Consider the following 25,881-nt stretch of genomic DNA (forward strand, 5'->3'; position numbering starts at 1 on the left):
ACGCCAATATTAGACAGGACCACCATAAATTTCTAGTAAAGTATTTAAAAAAAACACAAACACCCAGAAAAAAGTCCTTTAATTGAAATAAACACACAATTCTTTATTGTTCTAAATTAAACCATACTTACAGTCACGCCCATTCCAGCTGAAGCCAACGATCTCCTGCAATAAAAGTACGACAGCTTCAGCTCTGCTACATCTGCGCTTCTCAGTGTCTGCGGGATGACAGGCTGGATGGCAGCGTTCTGCTGCGGTCCAGCCTGTCATCTCGATGTAGCAGAGCTGAAGCTGTCGTGGGAACCATGGAAAGGTAAGGATGAGGTTGCTTTATTATTTTTCTTTTATTGCAGGAGATCGTTGGCTTCAGCTGGAATGGGCGTGGTGGTAAGTATGGTTTAATTTAGAACAATAAAGAATTGTGTCTTTATTTCAATTAAAGGACTTTTTTCTGGGTGTTTGTGTTTTTTTTAAATACTTTACTAGAAATTCATGGCGGTCATGTCTAATATTGGCGTGACCCCATGAATTTCGGGCTTAGGGCCAACTGATAATGCCAAGCTGGCCTTAACCCCTTTATTACCCAGTGAGCCACCGCACCAGGGCCCTGGATGAGTTGGGTACAGCGCCAGAAGATGGCGCTTCTATGAACGCGCCATTTTCCGGGGCGGCTGCGGACTGCAATTTTCAGCGCTTGGGGCCCAGAAAGCTTGGGCCTCCCTGCGCTGCGGATTCCAGCCCCCAGCTGCCTTGTTGTACCTGGCTGGACACAAAAATAGGGCGAAGCCCCACGTATTTTTTTTTTAAATTATTTCATGAAATTCATGGAATAATTAAGAAAAAAAGGGCTTCCCTATATTGTTGTGTCCGGCTAGGTACAAATAGGCAGCTGGTGGTTGGGGGCAGCCCGTTCCTGCCTGCTGTACCTGACTGGACACAAATATAAGGCGAAGCCCCACATAATTTTTTTTTAATTATTTCATGAATTTCCTGAAATAATTAAAAAAAAATTGACATGGGGCTTTGCACTATATTTGTGTCCAGCCAGGTACAGCAGGCAGGAACGGGCTGCCACCAACCACCAGCTGCCTATTTGTACCTGGTTGGACACAACAATATAGGGAAGCCCTTTTTTTCTTAATTATTCCATGAATTTCATGAAATAATTAAAAAAAAAAAAACGTGGAGCTTCTCCCTATTTTTGTGTCCAGCCAGGTACAACTAGGCAGCTGGGGGATGGAATCTGCAGCGCAGGGAGGCCCAAGCTTTCTGCCCCCCCCTCCGCTGAAAATTGCAGTCCGCAGACGCCCCAGAAAATGGCGCGTTCATAGAAGCTGGATGCTGTACCTGGCTGGCATACAAAAATATGGCGAAGCCCACGTCAAAAGTTTTGGGAAAAATTAATTAAAAAATAAATAATAATTTAGGGACTGCATCTTTATTAACTCCTCAAATGTCATTTAGTGTTAAAATAAAGGATTTATTTTAAAAAAAAAATGGCGTGGGATCCCCCATAATTTTAGTCTCTAGCGGAGGTTAAGCAGACGGCTGGGGCAGATGTTTGAAGCCTGGGAAGGGGGCAAAACCCACAGAGCTTCCCAGGCTACTAATATCTGCCCCCAGCTGAATACCTAGCCTTTACTAGCTATTAAAATGGGGGACCCCCCAAAAAAAATGACGTGGGGTCCCCCCTATTTTAATAGCTAGCAAAGGCTAGGCAGACAGCTGGGGGCTGATATTAATAGCCCAGGAAGGGTGCCATGAATAATGGCCCCCTCCCAGGCTAGAAACACCAGCCATCAGCCGCCCCAGAAATGGCGCATCCATAGGATGCGCCAATTCTGGCACTTAGCCTCGCTCTTCCACGCTGCCCTGGTGCGGTGGCAGGGGGTAATAGTGGTGGGGTTCATGTCAGCGCCAGCTGCCATGAAGCCCAGGTTAGTAATGATGGGCGTCTATAAGACACCCCCATTACTAACCTACAAAGTGTTAAAAAGAAAACACACACTACACCCAGAAAAAAATAATTTATTTGAAATAAAACACACCATTTTATTTAATTCTTAGTTTACTAAAAATAATAGTTACCTGTCCACGTTCCTGCGCTGATCTCCCATGCACAGCTGTCACATCTGGAGATGGTGACAGCTGTGCATGGCTGCTGTAAGCTCACGCTGCCGGGAACAAGTCCGCTCTCGGCAGCGGGAGCCACTGACTGAGGTCACCGGAGTGCATTCAGGCAGCGCAGCTCCGGAGACCTCCTTTACGGCACTGCTGTACCGTGGGAATTTCTCACGATACAGCGGGGCCGTAAAGCAGCTAACCGGAGCAGCGCTGCCTGAACTCCGGTGAACCCTTACGGCCCCGTCATTCTAGAGGCGGCAGCGGTTCAGAGCGGTCACATTCTATGTGGCTGCTCTGAACTGGAGATCTTCGTGGGACACTCGTGGACTACTCCGGAGGGGTAAGGATAAGGTTGTGGTTTATTATTTTATATTTTATTACAGGAGATCGATGGCTTTGGGGAATTAGGTGTCTAGGTGAGTATAGGTGTAGTTTTTTATTTTTTACTTTATTTTAGGTGGCGATCGGCGGGGACAGGTAATGTATGAACTAATTTATTGTAGGCAACCACTGGCCACCAATGACATGTATCTAACATTTATTGGGGACACAGTAGGGCAATTTAAATAGCAGGATCAGGCTGATGGGAACTACTGCTCCCATCAAGCTGATCCTGCTGGCATGAGTGGACAGGGGACAGACATAGGCCGATGGGAGTAGTAGTGTCACATTGGCCTATGTCTGCCTGCACGCACAGACACCGCGCACACCTGCACAAACATCGCACAGACACCGCACAGATACCCCGCACACACACACCCCGCACAGACACCGCACACACACCCCGCAAACACACCCCGCACACACACCCCGCACACACACACCCCGCACACACACCCACACACACACTAATCATGACGGGTCTGGGAGGTGAGGCTGACCTGTGCGGCCGTGGGAAAGTTCATGTGAGTTCATGCAGTCAAGCATGAACTCACATGAACCCTCTGAGGGCAACGCGGCGACTTCAAATGAACAGCTGATCGGCATCACCTGATACCTCAGCTGTTCATTTGAAATAACCGGCGGGAAAGCACAGCACAGAACGGGAAAGCCGGCGGTGAAGTCTTTTCACTGCTGGCTTCCCCGCCCGGGTCCTTCGCTCCCCGCTCCTTGGAGCTGCGCTCCCCGCCCGGTCCTAATTTATGATTGGGATTGGAGGTGGCGAGGGGAGCGGAGGATCGGGGTGGGAGGCTGCAGGGAAGCAGTATGGGGCTGTGTAATTGTTTAAAAGCCGGCGGCTTTTTACCGCGCGCCGGCTTTTAAACAATCAGGAGAATTCTCCCCCGCTGGGATGGCATTCTGATGACAGGCTGGATCGCGCTGCCATCCAACTTGTCATCCTTCACAGTCACTGCAGAGCGCAGGCATTATGGGAACTTCCAATTCCGGTATTCGATATTGTAAAAGTATCGGAATTAAGTATCGGAATTCCGATACCGCGAATAACGGCCGATACCCGACATTACAGTATTGGAATGCTCAACACTAGTTCCGAAGCATTTTTAAATGTCAGCGGAATTCCGAGAACAATGGAAGAGTTCCGAAGCATTTTTAAGTGTCAGCAGAATTCCAAGAACAATGGAAGAGTTCCAAAGCATTTTTAAATGTCAGCGGAATTCTGAAAACAATGGAAGAGTTCCGAAGCATTTTTAAACTTCAGCAGAATTCCGAGAAAAATGGAAGAGTTCCGAAGTATTTTTAAAAGTCAGCGGAATTCCGAGAACAATAGAAGAGTTGTGAAGCATTTTTAAGCGTCAGCGGAATTCCGAGAACAATGGAAGAGTTCCGAAGCATTTTTAAACTTCAAAACTTCAGCAGATTTCCGAGAACAATGGAAGAGTTCCGAAGCATTTTTAAACATCAGCAGAGTTCCGAGAACAATGGAAGAGTTTTTAAGCATTTTTAAACGTCAGTGGAATTCCGAAAACAATGGAAGAGTTCCGAAGCATTTTTAAACATCAGCGGAATTCTGAGAACAATGGAAGTGTTCCAAAGCATTTTTAAACTTCACCCGAATTCCGAGAACAATGGAAGAGCTCCGATGCATTTTTAAACTTCAGCAGAATTCCTAGAACAATGGAAGAGTTCCGAAGCATTTTTAAACTTCAGCGGAATTCCGAGAACAATGGAAGAGTTCCGAAGCATTTTTAAACGTCAGCGGAATTCCGAGAACAATGGAAGAGTTCCGAAGCATTTTTAATCTTCAGCATAATTCCGAGAACAATGGAAGAGTTCCGAAGCATTTTTAAAAGTCAGTGGAATTCCGAGAACAATGGAAGAGTTGTGAAGCATTTTTAAACGTCAGCGGAATTCTGAGAACAATGGAAGAGTTCCGAAGCATTTTTAGTCTTCAGCATAATTCCGAGAACAATGGAAGAGTTCCGAAGCATTTTTAAAAGTCAGAGGAATACCGAGAAAAATGGAAGAGTTGTGAAGCATTTTTAAACGTCAGCGGAATTCCGAGAACAATGGAAGAGTTCCGAATAGTGTTGAGCGATACCTTCCGATATCAGGAAATATCGTATCGGATTGGATCGGGCCGATACCCAAAAAGTATCGGATATCGCCGATTCCGATACCGGAAACCAATGCAAGTCAATGGGACACATATATCGGAATGAAAATAAACCCTTTCTTTCCTTGTAGGTTAATTCTACATGAAGGAAAACAACTAAGAATAATGTAGAATGACATGAAAAGCCGGCAATTCATCAGCGGCATTCACCGGTACCCGACAATTTACAACAGAAAGAATAGAGCTTCACACATAGATTAGGTAGATAGAACCATGTCAGTCACATATATATGAAGTACAGTGACAGTGTTGCTTACTGTACTTGTCATTTAGTGTAAAGGATTTATTTAAAAAAATATTAGTGTTTTCGTGCACCGTCTCTTTAAAAAAGCCGACCGGCAATTCAGCAGCGGTACCTGACAATTTATAACAGACAGAATAGAGCTTCATACATAGATTAGATAGATAGAAACATGTCAGTCACATATATATGAAGTACAGTGACAGTGTTGCTTACTGTACTTGTCATTTAGTGTAAAGGATTTATTTAAAAAAATATTAGTGTTTTCGTGCACCGTCTCTTTAAGAAAGCCGGCCGGCAATTCAGCATCTGTACCCGACAATTTAGAATAGAAAGAATAGAGAATCACACATAGATTAGATAGATAGAAACATGTCAGTCACATATATATGAAGTACAGTGACAGTGTTGATTACTGTACTTGTCATTTAGTTTTAAAATAAAGGACTTATTTAAAAAAAAATTGGCGTGGGGTTCCCCTTAATTTTAGGCTCTAGCAGAGGTTAAGCAGACAGCTGGGGCAAATGTTTGAAGCCTGGGAAGGGGGTAATACCCACGGAGCTTCCCAGCAACTAATATCAGCCCCCAGCTGAATACCTAGCCTTTACTAGCTATTAAAATGGGGGACCCCCCCAAAAAATAACGTGGGGTCCCCCCTAATTTAATATCTAGCAAAGGCTAGGCAGACAGCTGGGGGCTGATTTTAATAGCCCAGGAAGGGTGCCATGAATATTGGCCCCCTCCCAGGCTAGAAACACCAGCCGTCAGCCGCCCCAGAAATGGCGCATCCATAGGATGCGCCAATTCTGGCACTTAGCCTCGCTCTTCCCACTGCCCTGTAGCGGTGGCAGTGGGGTAATAGGGCTGGGGTTGATGTCAGCTTATAATGCCAGCTGACATCAAGCCCAGGTTAGTAATGGAGAGGCGTCTATAAGACACCCCCATTACTAACCCCATAGTCAAAGTTAAAGAAAAACACAAACACCCAGAATAAAGTCCTTTAATTGAAATAAACACACAATTCTTTATTGTTCTAAATTAAACCATACTTACAGTCACGCCCATTCCAGCTGAAGCCAACGATCTCCTGCAATAAAAGAAAAATAATAAAGCAACCTCATCCTTACCTTTCCATGGTTCCCACGACAGCTTCAGCTCTGCTACATCGAGATGACAGGCTGGAACGCAGCAGAACGCTGCCATCCAGCCTGTCATCCCGCAGACACTGAGAAGCGCAGGCATGCTTGCGCTCCTCAGTGTCTCTCTGTGACGTCATCCAGATGAGCCGAGTTCATGTCCAATGAACTCGGCTCACCTCATGCACGTCACTGACAGCGTGGGAAAATTCTCACGCTGAAGTGCTGAGTGCAGGAGAATTTTCCCACGCTGTCAGTGACGTGCATGAGGTGAGCTGAGTTCATTGGACATGACCTCGGCTCATCTTTATGCCGTCACAGCCAGACACTGAGGAGTGGAAGCATGCCTGCGCTTCTCAGTGTCTGCGGGATGACAGGCTGAATGGCAGTGTTCTGCTGCGGTCCAGCCTGTCATCTCGATGTAGCAGAGCTGGAGCTGTCCTGGGAACCATGGAAAGGTAAGGATGAGGTTGCTTTATTATTTTACTTTTATTGCAGGAGATTGTTGGCTTCAGCTGGAATGGGCGTGATGGTAAGTATGGTTTAATTTAGAACAATAAAGAATTGTGTGTTTATTTCAATTAAAGGACTTTATTCTGGGTGTTGTGTTTTTTTAAATACTTTACTAGAAATTCATGGTGGTCATGTCTAATATTGGCGTGACCCCATGAATTTCGGGCTTAGGGCCAGCTGATAATGCCAAGCTGGCCTTAACCCCTTTATTACCCAGTGAGCCACCGCACCAGGGCCCTGGATGAGTTGGGTACAGCGCCAGAAGATGGCGCTTCTATGAACGCGCCATTTTCCGGGGTGGCTGCGGACTGCAATTTGCAGCGGGGGTGGCCCAGAAAGCTTGGGTCTCCCTGCGCTGCGGATTCCAGCCCCCAGCTGCCTAGTTGTACCTGGCTGGGCACAAAAATAGGGCGAAGCCCCACGCATTTTTTTTTTAAATTATTTCATGAAATTCATGGAATAATTAAGAAAAAAAGGGCTTCCCTATATTGCTGTGTCCAACCAGGTACAAATAGGCAGCTGGTGGTTGGGGGCAGCCCATTCCTGCCTGCTGTACCTGGCTGGACACAAATATAGTGCGAAGCCCCACGTCAATTTTTTTTTAATTATTTCATGAAATAATTTTTTAAAAAAAGGGCTTCCCTATATTGTTGTGTCTGGCCAGGTACAAATAGGCAGCTGGTGGTTGGGGGCAGCCTGTTCCTGCCTGCTGTACCTGGCTGGACACAAATATAGGGCGAAGCCCCACATGAATTTTTTTTAAAATAAATCCTTTATTTTAACACTAAATGACATTTGAGGAGTTAATAAAGATGCAGTCCCTAAATTATTATTTATTTTTTAATTAATTTTTCCCAAAACTTTTGACGTGGGCTTCGCCATATTTTTGTATGCCAGCCAGGTACAGCATCCAGCTTCTATGAATGCGTCATTTTCCGGGGTGGCTGCGGACTGCAATTTTCAGCGGGGGGGGCAGAAAGCTTGGGCCTCCCTGCGCTGCAGATTCCATCCCCCAGCTGCCTAGTTTTACCTGGCTGGACACAAAAATAGGGAGAAGCTTCACGTATTTTTTTTTTTAAATTATTTCATGAAATTCATGAAATAATTAAGAAAACAGGGCTTCCCTATATTGTTGTGTCCAACCAGGTACAAATAGGCAGCTGGTGGTTGGGGGCAGCCCGTTCCTGCCTGCTGTACCTGGCTGGACACAAATATAGTGCGAAGCCCCACGTCAATTTTTTTTAAATCATTTCAGGAAATTCATGAAATAATTAAAAAAAATTGATGTGGGGCTTCGCCCTATATTTGTGTCCAGTCAGGTACAGCAGGCAGGAACGGGCTGCCCCCAACCACCAGCTGCCTATTTGTACCTAGCCAGACACAACAATATAGGGAAGCCCTTTTTTTCTTAATTATTCCATGAATTTCATGAAATAATTAAAAAAAAAATACGTGGGGCTTCGCCCTATTTTTGTGTCCAGCCAGGTACAACAAGGCAGCTGGGGGCTGGAATCCGCAGCGCAGGGAGGCCCAAGCTTTCTGGGCCTCACCCGCTGCAAATTGCAGTCCGCAGCCGCCCCAGAAAATGGCGCGTTCATAGAAGCGGTGGCTCACTCTGTAATAAAGGGGTTAAGGCCAGCTTGGCATTATCGGCTGGCCCTAAGCCCGAAATTCATGGGGTCACGCCAATATTAGACAGGACCACCATGAATTTCTAGTAAAGTATTTAAAAAAAACACAAACACCCAGAAAAAAGTCCTTTAATTGAAATAAACACACAATTCTTTATTGTTCTAAATTAAACCATACTTACAGTCACGCCCATTCCAGCTGAAGCCAACGATCTCCTGCAATAAAAGTACGACAGCTTCAGCTCTGCTACATCTGCGCTTCTCAGTGTCTGCGGGATGACAGGCTGGATGGCAGCGTTCTGCTGCGGTCCAGCCTGTCATCTCGATGTAGCAGAGCTGAAGCTGTCGTGGGAACCATGGAAAGGTAAGGATGAGGTTGCTTTATTATTTTTCTTTTATTGCAGGAGATCGTTGGCTTCAGCTGGAATGGGCGTGGTGGTAAGTATGGTTTAATTTAGAACAATAAAGAATTGTGTCTTTATTTCAATTAAAGGACTTTTTTCTGGGTGTTTGTGTTTTTTTTAAATACTTTACTAGAAATTCATGGCGGTCATGTCTAATATTGGCGTGACCCCATGAATTTCGGGCTTAGGGCCAACTGATAATGCCAAGCTGGCCTTAACCCCTTTATTACCCAGTGAGCCACCGCACCAGGGCCCTGGATGAGTTGGGTACAGCGCCAGAAGATGGCGCTTCTATGAACGCGCCATTTTCCGGGGCGGCTGCGGACTGCAATTTGCAGCGCTTGGGGCCCAGAAAGCTTGGGCCTCCCTGCGCTGCGGATTCCAGGCCCCAGCTGCCTTGTTGTACCTGGCTGGACACAAAAATAGGGCGAAGCCCCACGTATTTTTTTTTTAAATTATTTCATGAAATTCATGGAATAATTAAGAAAAAAAGGGCTTCCCTATATTGTTGTGTCCGGCTAGGTACAAATAGGCAGCTGGTGGTTGGGGGCAGCCCGTTCCTGCCTGCTGTACCTGACTGGACACAAATATAAGGAGAAGCCCCACATAATTTTTTTTTAATTATTTCATGAATTTCCTGAAATAATTAAAAAAAAATTGACATGGGGCTTTGCACTATATTTGTGTCCAGCCAGGTACAGCAGGCAGGAACGGGCTGCCACCAACCACCAGCTGCCTATTTGTACCTGGTTGGACACAACAATATAGGGAAGCCCTTTTTTTCTTAATTATTCCATGAATTTCATGAAATAATTAAAAAAAAAAAAAACGTGGAGCTTCTCCCTATTTTTGTGTCCAGCCAGGTACAACTAGGCAGCTGGGGGATGGAATCTGCAGCGCAGGGAGGCCCAAGCTTTCTGCCCCCCCCTCCGCTGAAAATTGCAGTCCGCAGATGCCCCAGAAAATGGCGCGTTCATAGAAGCTGGATGCTGTACCTGGCTGGCATACAAAAATATGGCGAAGCCCACGTCAAAAGTTTTGGGAAAAATTAATTAAAAAATAAATAATAATTTAGGGACTGCATCTTTATTAACTCCTCAAATGTCATTTAGTGTTAAAATAAAGGATTTATTTAAAAAAAAAAATGGCGTGGGATCCCCCATAATTTTAGTCTCTAGCGGAGGTTAAGCAGACGGCTGGGGCAGATGTTTGAAGCCTGGGAAGGGGGCAAAACCCACAGAGCTTCCCAGGCTACTAATATCTGCCCCCAGCTGAATACCTAGCCTTTACTAGCTATTAAAATGGGGGACCCCCCAAAAAAAATGACGTGGGGTCCCCCCTATTTTAATAGCTAGCAAAGGCTAGGCAGACAGCTGGGGGCTGATATTAATAGCCCAGGAAGGGTGCCATGAATAATGGCCCCCTCCCAGGCTAGAAACACCAGCCGTCAGCCGCCCCAGAAATGGCGCATCCATAGGATGCGCCAATTCTGGCACTTAGCCTCGCTCTTCCACGCTGCCCTGGTGCGGTGGCAGGGGGTAATAGTGGTGGGGTTCATGTCAGCGCCAGCTGCCATGAAGCCCAGGTTAGTAATGATGGGCGTCTATAAGACACCCCCATTACTAACCTACAAAGTGTTAAAAAGAAAACACACACTACACCCAGAAAAAAATAATTTATTTGAAATAAAACACACCATTTTATTTAATTCTTAGTTTACTAAAAATAATAGTTACCTGTCCACGTTCCTGCGCTGATCTCTCATGCACAGCTGTCACATCTGGAGATGGTGACAGCTGTGCATGGCTGCTGTAAGCTCACGCTGCCGGGAACAAGTCCGCTCTCGGCAGCGGGAGCCACTGACTGAGGTCACCGGAGTGCATTCAGGCAGCGCAGCTCCGGAGACCTCCTTTACGGCACTGCTGTACCGTGGGAATTTCTCACGATACAGCGGGGCCGTAAAGCAGCTAACCGGAGCAGCGCTGCCTGAACTCCGGTGAACCCTTACGGCCCCGTCATTCTAGAGGCGGCAGCGGTTTAGAGCGGTCACATTCTATGTGGCTGCTCTGAACTGGAGATCTTCGTGGGACACTCGTGGACTACTCCGGAGGGGTAAGGATAAGGTTGTGGTTTATTATTTTATATTTTATTACAGGAGATCGATGGCTTTGGGGAATTAGGTGTCTAGGTGAGTATAGGTGTAGTTTTTTATTTTTTACTTTATTTTAGGTGGCGATCGGCGGGGACAGGTAATGTATGAACTAATTTATTGTAGGCAACCACTGGCCACCAATGACATGTATCTAACATTTATTGGGGACACAGTAGGGCAATTTAAATAGCAGGATCAGGCTGATGGGAACTACTGCTCCCATCAAGCTGATCCTGCTGGCATGAGTGGACAGGGGACAGACATAGGCCGATGGGAGTAGTAGTGTCACATTGGCCTATGTCTGCCTGCACGCACAGACACCGCGCACACCCGCACAAACATCGCACAGACACCGCACAGATACCCCGCACACACACACCCCGCACAGACACCGCACACACACCCCGCACACACACCCCGCACACACACCCCGCACACACACACCCCGCACACACACCCGCACACACACTAATCATGACGGGTCTGGGAGGTGAGGCTGACCTGTGCGGCCGTGGGAAAGTTCATGTGAGTTCATGCAGTCAAGCATGAACTCACATGAACCCTCTGAGGGCAACGCGGCGACTTCAAATGAACAGCTGATCGGCATCACCTGATACCTCAGCTGTTCATTTGAAATAACCGGCGGGAAAGCACAGCACAGAACGGGAAAGCCGGCGGTGAAGTCTTTTCACTGCCGGCTTCCCCGCCCGGGTCCTTCGCTCCCCGCTCCTTGGAGCTGCGATCCCCGCCCGGTCCTAATTTACGATTGGGATTGGAGGTGGCGAGGGGAGCGGAGGATCGGGGTGGGAGGCTGCAGGGAAGCAGTATGGGGCTGTGTGATTGTTTAAAAGCCGGCGGCTTTTTACCGCGCGCCGGCTTTTAAACAATCAGGAGAATTCTCCCCCGCTGGGATGGCATTCTGATGACAGGCTGGATCGCGCTGCCATCCAACTTGTCATCCTTCACAGTCACTGCAGAGTGCAGGCATTATGGGAACTTCCAATTCCGGTATTCGATATTGTAAAAGTATCGGAATTAAGTATCGGAATTCCGATACCGCGAATATCGGCCGATACCCGATATTACAGTATTGGAATGCTCAACACTAGTTCCGAAGCATTTTTAAATGTCAGCGGAATTCCGAGAACAATGAAAGAGTTCCGAAGCATTTTTAAATGTCAGCAGAATTCCAAGAACAATGGAAGAGTTCCAAAGCATTTTTAAATGTCAGCGGAATTCTGAAAACAATGGAAGAGTTCCGAAGCATTTTTAAACTTCAGCAGAATTCCGAGAAAAATGGAAGAGTTCCGAAGTATTTTTAAAAGTCAGCGGAATTCCGAGAACAATAGAAGAGTTGTGAAGCATTTTTAAGCGTCAGCGGAATTCCGAGAACAATGGAAGAGTTCCGAAGCATTTTTAAACTTCAAAACTTCAGCAGATTTCCGAGAACAATGGAAGAGTTCTGAAGCATTCTTAAACTTCAGCGGAATTCCGAGAAAAATGGAAGAGTTCCGAAGCATTTTTAAAACTCAGGGGAATTCCGAGAACAATAGAAGAGTTGTGAAGCAATTTTAAGCATCAGCGGAATTCTGAGAACAATGTAAGAGTTCCGAAGCATTTTTAAACTTCACTGGAATTCCGAGAACAATGGAAGAGTTCCGAAGCATTTTTAAGCATCAGCGGAATTCCGAGAACAATGGAAGAGTTCTGAAGCATTTTTAAACGTCAGCGGAATTTTGAAAACAATGGAAGATTTCCGAAGCATTTTTAAACGTCAGCGGAATTCTGAGATCAATGGGAGAGTTGTGAAGCATTTTTAAACCTCAGTGGAATTCCGAGAACAATGGAACAGTTCTGAAGCATTTTTAAATGTCAGCGGAATTCCGAGAACAATGGAAGAGCTCCGAAGCATACTTAAACTTCAGCGGAATTCCGAGAACAATGGAAGAGTTCCGAAACATTTTTAAAAGTCAACAGAATACCGAGAACAATGGAAGAGTTGTGAAGCATTTTTAAACGTCAGCGGAATTCCAGAACAATGGAAGAGTTCCGAAGCATTTTTAAATGTCAGCGGAATTCCGAGAACAATGGAAGAGTTCCGAAGCATTTTTATATGTCTGCAGTATTCTGAGAACAATGGAAGAGTTCCAAAGCATTTTTAAATGTCAGCGGAATTCTGAAAACAATGGAAGAGTTCCGAAGCATTTTTAAACTTTAGCAGAATTCCGAGAACAATGGAAGAGTTCCGAAGCATTCTTAAACTTCTGCGGAATTCCGAGAACAATGGAAGAGTTCCGAAGCATTTTTAAAAGTCAGCGGAATTCCGAGAACAATAGAAGAGTTGTGAAGCATTTTTAAGCGTCAGCCGAATTCCGAGAACAATGGAAGAGTTCCAAAGCATTTTTAAACTTCAGCAGAATTCCGAGAACAATGGAAGAGTTCCGAAGCATTCTTAAACTTCAGCGGAATTCCGAGAACAATGGAAGAGTTCCGAAGCATTTTTTAAAGTCAGCGGAATTTCCGAGAACAATAGAAGGAAGAGTTGTGAAGCAATTTTAAGCGTCAGCGGAATTCCAAGAACAATGGAAGAGTTCCGAAGCATTTTTCAACATCAGCGGAATTCTGAGAACAATGGAAGAGTTCTGAAGCATTTTTAAACGTCAGCGGAATTTTGAAAACAATGGAAGATTTCCGAAGCATTTTTAAACGTCAGCGGAATTCTGAGAACAATGGAAGAGTTCCGAGGCATTTTTAAACGTCAGCGGAAATTTGAGAACAATGGAAGAGTTCCGAAGCATTTTTAAAAGTCCGCGAAATTCCGAGAACAATGGAAGAGTTGTGAAGCATTTTTAAACGTCAGCGGAATTCCGAGAACAATGGAAGAGTTCCGAAGCATTTTTAAACGTCAGCGGAATTCAGAGAACAATGGAAGAGTTCTGAAGCATTTTTAAATGTCACCTGAATTCCGAGAACAATGGAAGAGTTCCGAAGCATTTTTAAATGTCAGCGGAATTCTGAGAACAATGGAAGAGTTCTGAAGCATTTTTAAACTTCAGCAGAATTCCGAGAACAATGGAAGAGTTCCGAAGCATACTTAAACTTCAGCGGAATTCCGAGAACAATGGAAGAGTTCCGAAGCATTTTTAAAAGTCAGGGGAATACCGAGAACAATGGAAGAGTTGTGAAGCATTTTTAAACATCAGCGGAATTCCAGAACAATGGAAGAGTTCCGAAGCATACTTAAACTTCAGCGGAATTCCGAGAACAATGGAAGAGTTCTGAAGCATTTTTAAACATCAACGGAATTCCGAGAAAAAAGGAAGAGTTCCGAAGCATTTTTATATGTCAGCGGAAATCCGAGAACAATGGAAGAGTTCCGAAGCATTTTTAAACTTTAGCGGAATTACGAGAACAAAGGAAGAGTTCCGAAGCATTTTTAAACTTCAGCGGAATTACGAGAACAATGGAAGAGTTCCGAAGCATTTTTAAACATCAGCAGAATTCCGAGAACAATGGAAGAGTTTTCAAGCATTTTTAAACGTCAGTGGAATTCCGAAAACAATGGAAGAGTTCCGAAGCATTTTTAAACATCAGCGGAATTCCGAGAACAATGGAAGAGTTCCGATACATTTTTAAACTTCAGCAGAATTCCTACAACAATGGAAGAGTTCCGAAGCATTTTTAAACTTCAGCGGAATTCCGAGAACAATGGAAGAGTTCCGAAGCATTTTTAAACGTCAGTGGAATTCCGAGAACAATGGAAGAGTTCCGAAGCATTTTTAAATGTCAGCGGAATTCCGAGAACAATGGAAGAGTTCCGAAGCATTTTTAAATGTCAGCGGAATTCCGAGAACAATGGAAGAGTTCCGAAGCATTTTTATATGTCTGCAGTATTCTGAGAACAATGGAAGAGTTCCAAAGCATTTTTAAATGTCAGCGGAATTCTGAAAACAATGGAAGAGTTCCAAAGCATTTTTAAACTTCAGCAGAATTCCGAGAATAATGGAAGAGTTCCGAAGCATTCTTAAACTTCTGCGGAATTCCGAGAACAATGGAAGAGTTCTGAAGCATTTTTAAAAGTCAGCGGAATTCCGAGAACAATAGAAGAGTTGTGAAGCATTTTTAAACGTCAGCGGAATTTGGAGAACAATCGAAGAGTTCCGAAGCATTTTTAAAAGTCAGCGGAATTCCGAGAACAATGGAAGAGTTGTGAAGCATATTTAAACGTCAGCGGAAGTCCGAGAACAATGGAAGAGTTCCGAAGCATTTTTAAACCTCAGCGGAATTCCGAGAACAATGGAAGAGTTCTGAAGCATTTTTAAATGTCAGCGGAATTCCGAGAACAATGGAAGAGCTCCGAAGCATACTTAAACTTCAGCGAATTCCGAGAACAATGGAAGAGTTCCGAAGCATTTTTAAAAGTCAGCAGAATACCGAGAACAATGGAAGAGTTCCGAAGCATTCTTAAACTTCTGCGGAATTCCGAGAACAATTGAAGAGTTCCGAAGCATTTTTAAAAGTCAGCGGAATTCCGAGAACAATAGAAGAGTTGTGAAGCATTTTTAAGCGTCAGCCGAATTCCGAGAACAATGGAAGAGTTCCAAAGCATTTTTAAACTTCAGCAGAATTCCGAGAACAATGGAAGAGTTCCGAAGCATTCTTAAACTTCAGCGGAATTCCGAGAACAATGGAAGAGTTCCGAAGCATTTTTTAAAGTCAGCGGAATTTCCGAGTACAATAGAAGAGTTGTGAAGCAATTTTAAGCGTCAACGGAATTCCGAGAACAATGGAAGAGTTCCGAAGCATTTTTCAACATCAGCGGAATTCCGAGAACAATGGAAGAGTTCTGAAGCATTTTTAAACGTCAGCGGAATTTTGAAAACAATGGAAGATTTCCGAAGCATTTTTAAACGTCAGCGGAATTTTGAAAACAATGGAAGATTTCCGAAGCATTTTTAAAAGTCAGCGGAATACCGAGAAAAATGGAAGAGTTGTGAAGCATTTTTAAACATCAGCGGAATTCCGAGAACAATGGAAGAGTTCCGAAGCATTTTTAAATGTCAGCGGAATTCCGAGAACAATGGAAGAGTTCCGAAGCATTTTTAAATGTCAGCAGAATTCCAAGAACAAGGGAAGAGTTCCAAAGCATTTTTAAATGTCAGCGGAATTCTGAAAACAATGGAAGAGTTCTGAAGCATTTTTAAACTTCAGCTGAATTCCGAGAAAAATGGAAGAGTTCTGAAGTATTTTTAAAAGTCAGCGGAATTCCGAGAACAATAGAAGAGTTGTGAAGCGTTTTTAAGCGTCAGCGGAATTCCGAGAACAATGGAAGAGTTCCGAAGCATTTTTAAACTTCAAAACTTCAGCAGATTTCCGAGAACAATGGAAGAGTTCTGAAGCATTCTTAAACTTTAGCGGAATTCCGAGAACAATGGAAGAGTTCCGAAGCATTTTTAAAAGTCAGGGGAATTCCGAGAACAATAGAAGAGTTGTGAAGCAATTTTAAGCGTCAGCGGAATTCTGAGAACAATGTAAGAGTTCCGAAGCATTTTTAAACTTCACTGGAATTCCGAGAACAATGGAAGAGTTCCGAAGCATTTTTAAACATCAGCGGAATTCCGAGAACAATGGAAGAGTTCTGAAGCATTTTTAAACGTATACGGAATTTTGAAAACAATGGAAGATTTCCGAAGCATTTTTAAACGTCAGCGGAATTCTGAGAACAATGGAAGAGTTGTGACGCATTTTTAAACGTCAGCGGAATTTGGAGAACAATGGAAGAGTTCCGAAGCATTTTTAAAAGTCAGCGGAATTCCGAGAACAATGGAAGAGTTGTGAAGCATTTTTAAACATCAGCGGAATTCCGAGAACAATGGAAGAGTTCCGAAGCATTTTTAAAACTCAGCGGAATTCCGAGAACAATGGAAGAGTTTTGAAGCATTTTTAAATGTCAGCGGAATTCCGAGAACAATGGAAGAGCTCCGAAGCATACTTAAACTTCAGCGGAATTCCGAGAACAATGGAAGAGTTCCGAAGCATTTTTAAAAGTCAGCAGAATACAGAGAACAATGGAAGAGTTGTGAAGCATTTTTAAACGTCAGCGGAATTCCAGAACAATGGAAGAGTTCCGAAGCATTTTTAAATGTCAGCGGAATTCCGAGAACAATGGAAGAGTTCCGAAGCATTTTTATATGTCTGCAGAATTCTGAGAACAATGGAAGAGTTCCGAAGCATTTTTAAACTTCAGCAGAATTCCGAGAACAATGGAAGAGTTCCGAAGCATTCTTAAACTTCTGCGGAATTCCGAGAACAATGGAAGAGTTCCGAAGCATTTTTAAAAGTCAGCGGAATTCCGAGAACAATAGAAGAGTTGTGAAGCATTTTTAAGCGTCAGCGGAATTCCGAGAACAATGGAAGAGTTCCAAAGCATTTTTAAACTTCAGCAGAATTCCGAGAACAATGGAAGAGTTCCGAAGCATTCTTAAACTTCAGTAGAATTCCGAGAACAATGGAAGAGTTCCGAAGCATTTTTTAAAGTCAGCGGAATTTCCGAGAACAATAGAAGAGTTGTGAAGCATTTTTAAGCGTCAGCGGAATTCCGAGAACAATGGAAGAGTTCCGAAGCATTCTTAAACTTCAGTAGAATTCCGAGAACAATGGAAGAGTTCCGAAGCATTTTTCAACATCAGCGGAATTCCGAGAACAATGGAAGAGTTCTGAAGCATTTTTAAACGTCAGCGGAATTTTGAAAACAATGGAAGATTTCCGAAGCATTTTTAAACGTCAGCGGAATTCTGAGAACAATGGAAGAGTTCCGAGGCATTTTTAAACTTCAGCGGAATTTTGAGAACAATGGAAGAGTTCCGAAGCATTTTTAAAAGTCGGCAAAATTCCGAGAACAATGGAAGAGTTCCGAAGCATTTTTAAAGTTCAGCAGAATTCCGAGAAAAATGGACGAGTTCCGATGTATTTTTAAAAGTCAGCGGAATACCGAGAACAATAGAAGAGTTGTGAAGCATTTTTAAGCGTCAGCGCAATTCCGAGAACAATGGAAGAGTTCCGAAGCATTTTTAAATGTCAGCAGATTTCTGAGAACAATGGAAGAGTTCTGAAGCATTTTTAAACTTCAGCAGAATTCCGAGAACAATGGAAGAGTTCCGAAGCATTTTTAAAAGTCAGGGGAATACCGAGAACAATGGAAGAGTTGTGAAGCATTTTTAAACATCAGCGGAATTCCAGAACAATGGAAGAGTTCCGAAGCATACTTAAACTTCAGCGGAATTCCGAGAACAATGGAAGAGTTCTGAAGCATTTTTAAACATCAACGGAATTCCGAGAAAAAAGGAAGAGTTCCGAAGCATTTTTAAAAGTCAGGGGAATTCCGAGAACAATAGAAGAGTTGTGAAGCAATTTTAAGCGTCAGCGGAATTCTGAGAACAATGTAAGAGTTCCGAAGCATTTTTAAACTTCACTGGAATTCCGAGAACAATGGAAGAGTTCCGAAGCATTTTTAAACATCAGCGGAATTCCGAGAACAATGGAAGAGTTCTGAAGAATTTTTAAACGTCAGCGGAATTTTGAAAACAATGGAAGATTTCTGAAGCATTTTTAAACGTCAGCGGAATTCTGAGAACAATGGAAGAGTTGTGAAGCATTTTTAAACGTCAGCGGAATTTGGAGAACAATCGAAGAGTTCCGAAGCATTTTTAAAAGTCAGCGGAATTCCGAGAACAATGGAAGAGTTGTGAAGCATTTTTAAACGTCTGCGGAATTCCGAGAACAATGGAAGAGTTCCGAAGCATTTTTAAACCTCAGCGGAATTCCGAGAACAATGGAAGAGTTCTGAAGCATTTTTAAATGTCAGCGGAATTCTGAGAACAATGGAAGAGTTCCGAAGCATTTTTAAACCTCAGCGGAATTCCGAGAACAATGGAAGAGTTCTGAAGCATTTTTAAAAGTCAGCGGAATTCTGAGAACAATGGAAGAGTTCCGAAGCATTTTTAAACATCAGCGGAATTCCAGAACAATGGAAGAGTTCCGAAGCATTTTTAAATGTCAGCGGAATTCCGAGAATAATGGAAGAGTTCCGAAGCATTTTTATATGTCTGCAGAATTCTGAGAACAATGGAAGAGTTCCAAAGCATTTTTAAATGTCAGCGGAATTCTGAAAACAATGGAAGAGTTCCGAAGCATTTTTAAACTTCAGCAGAATTCCGAGAACAATGGAAGAGTTCCGAAGCATTCTTAAACTTCTGCGGAATTCCGAGAACAATGGAAGAGTTCCGAAGCATTTTTCAACATCAGCGGAATTCTGAGAACAATGGAAGAGTTCCGAGGCATTTTTAAACTTCAGCGGAATTTTGAGAACAATGGAAGAGTTCCGAAGCATTTTTAAAAGTCGGCAAAATTCCGAGAACAATGGAAGAGTTCCGAAGCATTTTTAAACTTCAGCAGAATTCCGAGAAAAATGGACGAGTTCCGATGTATTTTTAAAAGTCAGCGGAATTCCGAGAACAATAGAAGAGTTGTGAAGCATTTTTAAACGTCAGCGCAATTCCGAGAACAATGGAAGAGTTCCGAAGCATTTTTAAACTTCAAAACTTCAGCAGATTTCCGAGAACAATGGAAGAGTTCTGAAGCATTCTTAACCTCCAGCCGAATTCCGAGAACAATGGAAGAGTTCCGAAGCATTTTTAAACGTCAGCGGAATTCAGAAAACAATAGAAGAGTTCTGAAGCATTTTTAAATGTCACCAGAATTCCGAGAACAATGGAAGAGTTCCGAAGCATTTTTAAATGTCAGCAGAATTCTGAGAACAATGGAAGAGTTCTGAAGCATTTTTAAACTTCAGCAGAATTCCGAGAACAATGGAAGAGTTCCGAAGCATACTTAAACTTCAGCAAAATTCCGAGAACAATGGAAGAGTTCCGAAGCATTTTTAAAAGTCAGGGGAATACCGAGAACAATGGAAGAGTTGTGAAGCATTTTTAAACATCAGCGGAATTCCAGAACAATGGAAGAGTTCCGAAGCATACTTAAACTTCAGCGGAATTCCGAGAACAATGGAAGAGTTCTGAAGCATTTTTAAACATCAACGGAATTCCGAGAAAAAAGGAAGAGTTCCGAAGCATTTTTAAAAGTCAGGGGAATTCCGAGAACAATAGAAGAGTTGTGAAGCAATTTTAAGCGTCAGCGGAATTCTGAGAACAATGTAAGAGTTCCGAAGCATTTTTAAACTTCACTGGAATTCCGAGAACAATGGAAGAGTTCCGAAGCATTTTTAAACATCAGCGGAATTCCGAGAACAATGGAAGAGTTCTGAAGAATTTTTAAACGTCAGCGGAATTTTGAAAACAATGGAAGATTTCTGAAGCATTTTTAAACGTCAGCGGAATTCTGAGAACAATGGAAGAGTTGTGAAGCATTTTTAAACGTCAGCGGAATTTGGAGAACAATCGAAGAGTTCCGAAGCATTTTTAAAAGTCAGCGGAATTCCGAGAACAATGGAAGAGTTGTGAAGCATTTTTAAACGTCAGCGGAATTCTGAGAACAATGGAAGAGTTCCGAAGCATTCTTAAACCTCAGCGGAATTCCGAGAACAATGGAAGAGTTCTGAAGCATTTTTAAATGTCAGCGGAATTCTGAGAACAATGGAAGAGTTCCGAAGCATTTTTAAACCTCAGCGGAATTCCGAGAACAATGGAAGAGTTCCGAAGCATTTTTAAACATCAGCGGAATTCCAGAACAATGGAAGAGTTCCGAAGCATTTTTAAATGTCAGCGGAATTCCGAGAACAATGGAAGAGTTCTGAAGCATTTTTAAATGTCAGCGGAATTCTGAGAACAATGGAAGAGTTCCGAAGCATTTTTAAACCTCAGCGGAATTCCGAGAACAATGGAAGAGTTCCGAAGCATTTTTAAACATCAGCGGAATTCCAGAACAATGGAAGAGTTCCGAAGCATTTTTAAATGTCAGCGGAATTCCGAGAACAATGGAAGAGTTCCGAAGCATTTTTATATGTCTGCAGAATTCTGAGAACAATGGAAGTGTTCCAAAGCATTTTTAAATGTCAGCGGAATTCTGAAAACAATGGAAGAGTTCCGAAGCATTTTTAAACTTCAGCAGAATTCCGAGAACAATGGAAGAGTTCCGAAGCATTCTTAAACTTCTGCGGAATTCCGAGAACAATGGAAGAGTTCCGAAGCATTTTTAAAAGTCAGCGGAATTCCGAGAACAATAGAAGAGTTGTGAAGCATTTTTAAGCGTCAGCGGAATTCCGAGAACAATGGAAGAGTTCCAAAGCATTTTTAAACTTCAGCAGAATTCCGAGAACAATGGAAGAGTTCCGAAGCATTTTTAAATGTCAGCGGAATTCTGAAAACAATGGAAGAGTTCCGAAGCATTTTTAAACTTCAGCAGAATTCCGAGAAAAATGGAAGAGTTCCGAAGTATTTTTAAAAGTCAGCGGAATTCCGAGAACAATAGAAGAGTTGTGAAGCATTTTTAAGCGTCAGCGGAATTCCGAGAACAATGGAAGAGTTCCGAAGCATTTTTAAACTTCAAAACTTCAGCAGATTTCCGAGAACAATGGAAGAGTTCTGAAGCATTCTTAAACTTCAGCGGAATTCCGAGAACAATGGAAGAGTTCCGAAGCATTTTTAAAAGTCAGGGGAATGCCGAGAACAATAGAAGAGTTGTGAAGCAATTTTAAGCGTCAGCGGAATTCTGAGAACAATGTAAGCGTTCCGAAGCATTTTTAAACTTCACTGGAATTCCGAGAACAATGTAAGAGTTCCGAAGCATTTTTAAACATCAGCGGAATTCCGAGAACAATGGAAGAGTTCTGAAGCATTTTTAAATGTCAGCGGAATTACGAGAACAATGGAAGAGCTCCGAAGCATACATAAACTTCACCGGAATTCCGAGAATAATGGAAGAGTTCCGAAGCATTTTTTAAAGTCAGTAGAATACCGTGAACAATGGAAGAGTTGTGAAGTATTTTTAAACGTCAGCGGAATTCCAGAACAATGGAAGTGTTCCGAAGCATTTTTAAATGTCAGTGGAATTACGAGAACAATGGAAGAGTTCCGAAGCATTTTTATATGTCTGCAGAATTCTGAGAACAATGGAAGTGTTCCAAAGCATTTTTAAATGTCAGCGGAATTCTGAAAACAATGGAAGAGTTCCGAAGCATTTTTAAACTTCAGCAGAATTCCGTGGAACAATGGAAGAGTTCCGAAGCATTCTTAAACTTCAGCGGAATTCCGAGAACAATGGAAGAGTTCCGAAGCATTTTTTAAAGTCAGCGGAATTACCGAGAACAATAGAAGAGTTGTGAAGCAATTTTAAGCGTCAGCGGAATTCCAAGAACAATGGAAGAGTTCCGAAGCATTTTTCAACATCAGCGGAATTCTGAGAACAATGGAAGAGTTCTGAAGCATTTTTAAACGTCAGCGGAATTTTGAAAACAATGGAAGATTTCCGAAGCATTTTTAAACGTCAGCGGAATTCTGAGAACAATGGAAGAGTTCCGAGGCATTTTTAAACTTCAGCGGAATTTTGAGAACAATGGAAGAGTTCCGAAGCATTTTTAAAAGTCCGCAAAATTCCGAGAACAATGGAAGAGTTGTGAAGCATTTTTAAACGTCAGCGGAATTCCGAGAACAATGGAAGAGTTCTGAAGCATTTTTAAAAGTCAGGGGAATTCCGAGAACAATAGAAGAGTTGTGAAGCAATTTTAAGCGTCAGCGGAATTCTGAGAACAATGTAAGAGTTCCGAAGCATTTTTAAACTTCACTGGAATTCCGAGAACAATGGAAGAGTTCCGAAGCATTTTTAAACATCAGCGGAATTCCGAGAACAATGGAAGAGTTCTGAAGAATTTTTAAACGTCAGCGGAATTTTGAAAACAATGGAAGATTTCTGAAGCATTTTTAAACGTCAGCGGAATTCTGAGAACAATGGAAGAGTTGTGAAGCATTTTTAAACGTCAGCGGAATTTGGAGAACAATCGAAGAGTTCCGAAGCATTTTTAAAAGTCAGCGGAATTCCGAGAACAATGGAAGAGTTGTGAAGCATTTTTAAACGTCAGCGGAATTCCGAGAACAATGGAAGAGTTCCGAAACATTTTTAAACCTCAGCGGAATTCCGAGAACAATGGAAGAGTTCTGAAGCATTTTTAAATGTCAGCGGAATTCTGAGAACAATGGAAGAGTTCCGAAGCATTTTTAAACCTCAGCGGAATTCCGAGAACAATGGAAGAGTTCTGAAGCATTTTTAAATGTCAGCGGAATTCTGAGAACAATGGAAGAGTTCCGAAGCATTTTTAAACATCAGCGGAATTCCAGAACAATGGAAGAGTTCCGAAGCATTTTTAAATGTCAGCGGAATTCCGAGAACAATGGAAGAGTTCCGAAGCATTTTTATATGTCTGCAGAATTCTGAGAACAATGGAAGAGTTCCAAAGCATTTTTAAATGTCAGCGGAATTCTGAAAACAATGGAAGAGTTCCGAAGCATTTTTAAACTTCAGCAGAATTCCGAGAACAATGGAAGAGTTCCGAAGCATTCTTAAACTTCTGCGGAATTCCGAGAACAATGGAAGGGTTCCGAAGCATTTTTCAACATCAGCGGAATTCTGAGAACAATGGAAGAGTTCCGAGGCATTTTTAAACTTCAGCGGAATTTTGAGAACAATGGAAGAGTTCCGAAGCATTTTTAAAAGTCGGCAAAATTCCGAGAACAATGGAAGAGTTCCGAAGCATTTTTAAACTTCAGCAGAATTCCGAGAAAAATGGACGAGTTCCGATGTATTTTTAAAAGTCAGCGGAATTCCGAGAACAATAGAAGAGTTGTGAAGCATTTTTAAACGTCAGCGCAATTCCGAGAACAATGGAAGAGTTCCGAAGCATTTTTAAACTTCAAAACTTCAGCAGATTTCCGAGAACAATGGAAGAGTTCTGAAGCATTCTTAACCTCCAGCGGAATTCCGAGAACAATGGAAGAGTTCCGAAGCATTTTTAAACGTCAGCGGAATTCAGAAAACAATGGAAGAGTTCTGAAGCATTATTAAATGTCACCAGAATTCCGAGAACAATGGAAGAGTTCCGAAGCATTTTTAAATGTCAGCAGAATTCTGAGAACAATGGAAGAGTTCTGAAGCATTTTTAAACTTCAGCAGAATTCCGAGAACAATGGAAGAGTTCCGAAGCATACTTAAACTTCAGCAAAATTCCGAGAACAATGGAAGAGTTCCGAAGCATTTTTAAAAGTCAGGGGAATACCGAGAACAATGGAAGAGTTGTGAAGCATTTTTAAACATCAGCGGAATTCCAGAACAATGGAAGAGTTCCGAAGCATACTTAAACTTCAGCGGAATTCCGAGAACAATGGAAGAGTTCTGAAGCATTTTTAAACATCAACGGAATTCCGAGAAAAAAGGAAGAGTTCCGAAGCATTTTTAAAAGTCAGGGGAATTCCGAGAACAATAGAAGAGTTGTGAAGCAATTTTAAGCGTCAGCGGAATTCTGAGAACAATGTAAGAGTTCCGAAGCATTTTTAAACTTCACTGGAATTCCGAGAACAATGGAAGAGTTCCGAAGCATTTTTAAACATCAGCGGAATTCCGAGAACAATGGAAGAGTTCTGAAGAATTTTTAAACGTCAGCGGAATTTTGAAAACAATGGAAGATTTCTGAAGCATTTTTAAACGTCAGCGGAATTCTGAGAACAATGGAAGAGTTGTGAAGCATTTTTAAACGTCAGCGGAATTTGGAGAACAATCGAAGAGTTCCGAAGCATTTTTAAAAGTCAGCGGAATTCCGAGAACAATGGAAGAGTTGTGAAGCATTTTTAAACGTCAGCGGAATTCTGAGAACAATGGAAGAGTTCCGAAGCATTCTTAAACCTCAGCGGAATTCCGAGAACAATGGAAGAGTTCTGAAGCATTTTTAAATGTCAGCGGAATTCTGAGAACAATGGAAGAGTTCCGAAGCATTTTTAAACCTCAGCGGAATTCCGAGAACAATGGAAGAGTTCTGAAGCATTTTTAAATGTCAGCGGAATTCTGAGAACAATGGAAGAGTTCCGAAGCATTTTTAAACATCAGCGGAATTCCAGAACAATGGAAGAGTTCCGAAGCATTTTTAAATGTCAGCGGAATTCCGAGAACAATGGAAGAGTTCCGAAGCATTTTTATATGTCTGCAGAATTCTGAGAACAATGGAAGTGTTCCAAAGCATTTTTAAATGTCAGCGGAATTCTGAAAACAATGGAAGAGTTCCGAAGCATTTTTAAACTTCAGCAGAATTCCGAGAACAATGGAAGAGTTCCGAAGCATTCTTAAACTTCTGCGGAATTCCGAGAACAATGGAAGAGTTCCGAAGCATTTTTAAAAGTCAGCGGAATTCCGAGAACAATAGAAGAGTTGTGAAGCATTTTTAAGCGTCAGCGGAATTCCGAGAACAATGGAAGAGTTCCAAAGCATTTTTAAACTTCAGCAGAATTCCGAGAACAATGGAAGAGTTCCGAAGCATTTTTAAATGTCAGCGGAATTCTGAAAACAATGGAAGAGTTCCGAAGCATTTTTAAACTTCAGCAGAATTCCGAGAAAAATGGAAGAGTTCCGAAGTATTTTTAAAAGTCAGCGGAATTCCGAGAACAATAGAAGAGTTGTGAAGCATTTTTAAGCGTCAGCGGAATTCCGAGAACAATGGAAGAGTTCCGAAGCATTTTTAAACTTCAAAACTTCAGCAGATTTCCGAGAACAATGGAAGAGTTCTGAAGCATTCTTAAACTTCAGCGGAATTCCGAGAACAATGGAAGAGTTCCGAAGCATTTTTAAAAGTCAGGGGAATGCCGAGAACAATAGAAGAGTTGTGAAGCAATTTTAAGCATCAGCGGAATTCTGAGAACAATGTAAGCGTTCCGAAGCATTTTTAAACTTCACTGGATTTCCGAGAACAATGGAAGAGTTCCGAAGCATTTTTAAACATCAGCGGAATTCCGAGAACAATGGAAGAGTTCTGAAGCATTTTTAAATGTCAGCGGAATTACGAGAACAATGGAAGAGCTCCGAAGCATACGTAAACTTCACCGGAATTCCGAG

Source organism: Phyllobates terribilis, unplaced genomic scaffold, assembly GCF_046119375.1.
Source record: "Phyllobates terribilis strain yellow unplaced genomic scaffold, ASM4611937v1 Scaffold_21__1_contigs__length_20361869, whole genome shotgun sequence".
Lineage (NCBI taxonomy): Eukaryota > Metazoa > Chordata > Amphibia > Anura > Dendrobatidae > Phyllobates > Phyllobates terribilis.